The 5848-nt window shown below is 46.0% G+C and overlaps 1 long non-coding RNA gene across 1 annotated transcript; it reads left to right on the forward strand.

The window, feature by feature from the left end:
* The first annotated feature begins 1685 nt into the window (after positions 1-1685).
* On the forward strand, positions 1686-3632 carry LOC119307989. The gene is made up of 2 exons (XR_005149678.1): positions 1686-2668; positions 3409-3632. It is a non-coding gene; the product is annotated as an uncharacterized LOC119307989 (long non-coding RNA).
* The last annotated feature ends 2216 nt before the right edge of the window (positions 3633-5848 follow it).

Below are 5848 nucleotides of genomic sequence, written 5' to 3' on the forward strand. Positions count from 1 at the left end.
CGGCGCTAAGCCAAGAGAAAATGTGGCATGCAGGATTTCTACCTCCCTTCAAGCAAACGGTTTTTTCGGATGACCCGTGTGCAACCACGTATAGACAATTTGGTAAGATTTGCATCTGTCATATTGGGTATATTGCCATTTGTCAAACTAGAAAGATTGACATTTGTTGATCTAGTAATATTGCCATTTGTCAATCCTTTTAACACTGCGATTTGTCAAAATATACAGCTAAAATTCACTAGCACTATCTAATTTTTGCAACTAAAATTCAGTAATTAAGCATAGATTTCATTCATAGATTAAGCAGTCGTGCTTAATGTATATAAGCAATTCAACTTTATAGCTGAACCGACCAAACTTTTCCTGAATTATTGCCAACCATGTACTGAAATAGCTAGTTGAACTATATATACTAGCTAATTTTAAGTACATTGTATAGTTTCACCACATCTATAGTCAGATGAACTGAACAAAATAGCCCCTAAATACTACTACTACTACTACTACTACTACGGAGGAGGGGCTTTGTACTACTTCCGGCTGCCTCTCCTTTACCGAGGGCGCTCAGTAAAAGGAAGAGGAGGAGGAGCCTACCGATGAGCTGGACAACTGCAATACGGTGTCTGCCGCTGCTGCACCTTCAGCAACGCTCACCTCGAACGCCCTCTGCAGCTCCAGGCGACCCCTCTCGAAGCAGACGGGCTGCTCGTAGATCTCCTGATTCCTCGCCTCTGCGTCGGCGTGTGCCGCGGCCACGGCGGCGATAAGACTCTTTGCGTGCTCGACGAGGCGATCATCCTTCCCCCGCAGGAACTCGTTGTAGCGCGCAAGGTCGCTGTCGCACGTGTAGGCCTCCACCTCCGCCTCCCTCCTCCGGGCGGCAGTGGCGGATCGGGTGATGATCCTGATGATCGACGGTGGGCTGGCAGCCACGACGGACAACGATGGGGTGGCAAGATGTAGCCTCCCAGCTGGAGTTGTGCTTTGATGACGGTGGAGTGGCTGAGCACTTTCATGAATGTCATTACCTGATGAAACTTGGCACGCACTTCAAACATTTGTCATTCTTTGCTACCAATTTTTTTGAATTTTTTTAGATTTTACTATTCATGGCGGTACCATATGAGCTAAAACTCAGATGAGCACTTTCCAACACTTTTGTCATGAATACAAATAACACTGACATATAGATGATGTTTTTCTGAACATTTTGGCATATTATTTGTATTTTTTCTAATTTACTATGAATTAGTTATGAAGTTTTCAAATTGACAGTATAACGAGGCAAAAGCATAAGAGGAGCGAAGTGACTTGGACAAAAACGATGACTTTTGGGAATTAGGGGTAAACAGCTCAGTGGGACACAACTAGGTGCATAAATCTAATTATCCCTATTTTCTTGGTCCAGGGAAAATATCTCCGTTCGTCTAATTCTTTTTCTAACTCTCTATTTCTTTTCTCCAAAGTTCTGTTTTTTTTATAAATGGAAGACCAATTTAGTTCCAGGCTGGTCCAACTCCCTAGCCTTCCTACAGCCATGCTGGGCCTCCAACCAGCAGCCCAGCCAGGCCGGTCCATCTGCATCATGGCCCAAGGCCCCGTCGGCCACCTCCTAGCCCTAGCCACCAGCGAGTCCGATCCCTATCTCCCTCGAGCGCCTCCTGTTTCTCCCGATCCCGCCGCCACATGCCCAGACTCCCACGCTCGATCCCCTCCTCCAGCGCCCTGCATCCGAGGACTCGCTCGCGAGTCCCTTGCTCGATCCGGAGCGAGGCAACCACCGGAGCCGCGCCGCCTCCCCGCCATGGCGCCCGCACCCTCCAGCCGCGCCGCGCCCCCAAGCTCCTCGCCATCACTGCTCTAGCCAGTCCGCCGTTCGCAACCAGCAGCTCCCTCCTCTGGCCTCCGCTGCCAGTCCAACCCCGTCAGCGGCGTCGGCCGCTCGGCCTGCTCGTCGTCGTTGCTCCACCATGACGACCTCCCTCGACCCATCCCGGACCTCCTCGCTCGACTCCTCGCTGGATCCGGCAGGTACTCGTCGCGCCCCTGCCTTGCTGCGTTCTGCGCCGGAGTTCCCCTGCTCAAGCCGCCGAACCCCCGACCCCATCTCCACGCGCCCGCGATCACCACGACCTCTAGCCGCTCTCGCTGTCATTATTGCCATCCCCACGCGCATCTTGCTGGCGCACTGCTCTTCTGGTTCCCGGTGACCTCCACGTCCCGCTAGACCACCCCTTGCTTCGGTCCTCTGCCCGAGCACATGCCCGCTCGACCAACTCTCTGATGCCTTGCTTCACGAGGCCTTCGTGCGCCAACGCTTTCTGGTGATGCCAAGACCGCAGCTGAAAGACCCATACCTGGATCGCCAAGCTCCGTCTCCGATGATTTCGCCAAGTTCCATCAAGCCAAACGTGTACGTCTACCATCGCCGTGGGTTTTTCGTCCAAGTTCGACTACAGCACAAGGATATGTACAACTATGCGGATTCGCCGGAGTACCCCTTTGAATACGCCAAGTTCGACTACCGCACAGTTACGCCAAGTTCATCTACGGAATGTGTACGTCTTCAAACGGTGTACCACTACCATTGCTGTTGATTTGACAAGACTGCGAGTACCACTACTTCCCTCAACGAACTCGTTCCGTCCTAAAAACGCACGCTTCAAAGGTATAATCATGAGATGATGCCCGTGAACGAATGCATGTGTTATATGAGATGCCCGTGTTTGCATCGTGTCCGAGTTGTCGCTTGCGCGTTCCTCATTTGCCATGTCACCAGTTGTGGGACACTTGGTATCTGGGATCACTCCCCGTTGCTTTGCACATTCCGCATATCCTATGTTTCTTTTGCATCGCCGTCTCAATGAGTAGTCGGAATCGGAACAATGGCTTGGCATCATTTCCGTTATCATCGCCATGGCGACCAAATGCTTCATATCTTGCTCATGTCAACATTTTCTTAAAATTGCATAAAACTTGAATATGTCATCCGCATCATGATAACCACATTTAAAATGTTTAAAATTGTTGTTTGCATTAAATTGCTAAATGACATGTGGGTATTTATGAGAATTGTTATTTGTTATTTCTGGTCTCATTTAAAGTGCCTAAATAGCTAGTTTACTTATGCTTCACCTCTTGCCATGTTTAACAACATTTACTATTGTTGGGTAGTTTAAACGAGATCAAACTAAATATGTGAATGTGGTGTTTCGTCAATATACAATGAGCTCCACTTAAATTGTAGTGTTGCTTGTGCATTTTACCATGCGATGCATATTTAAACCGGACATGCATCATACTTGGTTGTGCATCATGCTATGTTTATGCTCGTGTGTTTAACATGTTGTTTGTTTCTTTCTGGTGTTGCTTCTTATTGAACTAATCCTTCTATTTAGTATATTTCAGATGAGTTCAACATTGGAGTGGCAGGACAAGAGGATGTGGAACCCCTTCAAGATGCTAAGGACAAAAATTGGCAAAAGCTCGAGTTAATTGCACAGAAGTACCACAATTGGGGCATTACATGCAGATTGATACCATTTTTCGTAATTTTTACATGTCAGTATCAAGTTTGGGGCTAGCTGTTACAAAAAGGTTTAAATCACGTATAAATATTTATTGACAGTGTATCTGACTGACGGGACCCGCCTGTCGGGTGCCTATGTGGCAGGGTTTTTGCAGAAAACCCCCTAGCTTTATATATAATCACATAAATGCCCATTATTTTGCCGTAAAAAAAGGCTACTGAGAGGGGGGTTTTTTCGTTCGCAAGTTTTTCACGGACTATTTTGAAAGTTCCCGGTGAATTGAACAAATAAAGTATAAACGAAAAATCAGCGCCAACAGGATTCGAACCCGCGATTTGGTATTCTCCAGCTGCGCGCACTAGCCAAGACGCCAGGGCGACCCCCGCGACTGTATGCAGGCGATATCGCTTTTAAAAGGTTAGAAACGTTTGGCCGGCAGTTGGGCTTGGCTAGGCGTTAAACAGATGAGCTTTCACACGGGGCACTTTCTTAATGGGTCAGCCCACTCGTTGCGTCGTACAGAGTCGGTACTACAATTCCACAAAAAAATAGGATGGATCGAGGAATCGAACTCGAGACTAGACGATCAAAAGGAACAGTTCTTTGTCAGTCGATTTAATGAGTGTAAATGTTATTTTTGGCCGCGCGAACATTTAAGAACTAAATGCAACGCTAGACAAAAGAAGTCGAAATTTAGACCGTTGTACATTTTTTAATATAATTTGAACATTTTTGTAATGTATGATGAACAAATTTTAGTTACACATTAAAAATTTTGTGAAATATACTAAACAATAATTAAATACACATTGAACATTTTTTGTGATATACGCTGGACCATTTTTACATATACATTGAACATTTTTTAATGTATGTTGAACAACTTTTGGCTACACCTTGAACATTTTTGTGATATACACTGAACTATATTTATATACACATTGAACATTTTTGTGATCTATACTGATTTTTTTTCGAATTATGAGCACATTTTTCAGAATGTGAACAAAATTTGAAAACCATGAACAGTTTCGAAATCATGATCAAAATTTGGGATTCCAAAAAAATTTCTTGAAAAAAGTATGAAAATAAAAACGAAAAAGGATAAAATGAAATAAAATAAAACAAACAGAAACAAAAACAGACAAACAAAACAAGGGAAAAAGAAAAAAGAAAGAAACAGGGAAAACCGGAAAACCCGTTAAAAGAAATAAAACCAGAAAGAAATCTGGTTGAGGGACACTAGTGGGCCGGTCCGTCCGCGATAGTGGCTTGCGCATCTATAGTGTAATAAACATTTCGCTTGGGTCTCATCAACAGCGATGCTGTGGCGTTGTGGCTAGCGGGCGCAGCGCTTCAACGACAGGTCGCGGGTTCGAATCCCGACTGCGCGGTATTTTTCGTTTCTATTATTTATTTGTTCAGTCCGCCGGAAACTTTGAAACTAGTTCATGGAAAACTTGCGAACGAAAAAAACCCACTCTTAGCAGCCTTTTTCCTGCGAAATAGTGGGTATTTATGTGATTACACATAAAGCTAGGGGGTTTTCTGCAAAATGAAATAACAACGTCATGTGGGCTGTTGAATATAACACCAGCTCGTTTCACTTTCGGCCCATGTATGGCCCACGACGTCTTTCTGCCCATATGAGGTCTTCGTATCTTTAGGCCCTTTAGAGGCCCACGGTGACTCTAGCCCATAATGAACAGTAAATTTCTTTGTACCCGTTAACGGCCCGTGATTCACATGGGTCGTTTCCAGCCCATGTTAGCTTTCGGCCTATTGACGGCCCATACATTCTAGGGCTCCTTTCCGGCCCTCGATTACTTCCGGCCCATTACTGGCATGTTCCCCTAATGGTCCAAATTCGGCCTGTGGCAAGAATCGGCCCGTTTCTAGCCTGTTAACCCGTTGCGTAGTTTCCAGCCCGTCCTATATTTCGGCCCATTAACGGCCCGTTATGCTGTGACAGAATTAAGCCTTTGCTGTCCTTCGGCCTGTTAATGGCCCATTGTCGTGCTGGGCCGATACCAATTATGCCCATTTACGGCCCATGTAGACCCATTTATCCAACGGCCCGAGGCCCACTGATTCTACAGCCATGTTGGAGGCCCATTTATCAACGGCCCGTAGGAGACCCATGGATCCTACGGACCGTAGCAGGGTCAAGGTTACCACGATCCGTATATAGCCCATTGTTGTTGCGGCCACTAGCAAACCAGGGAAAAAGAAGACTAGGAAATAAATAAGGCCGAAACTTACTCTAGGCTATTAAGGCGACTGCACAGATTACATCCACTCGGCATCAAAGATCGTCA

Source organism: Triticum dicoccoides, chromosome 5B (genome assembly GCF_002162155.2).
Source record: "Triticum dicoccoides isolate Atlit2015 ecotype Zavitan chromosome 5B, WEW_v2.0, whole genome shotgun sequence".
Classification (NCBI taxonomy): Eukaryota; Viridiplantae; Streptophyta; class Magnoliopsida; order Poales; family Poaceae; genus Triticum; species Triticum dicoccoides.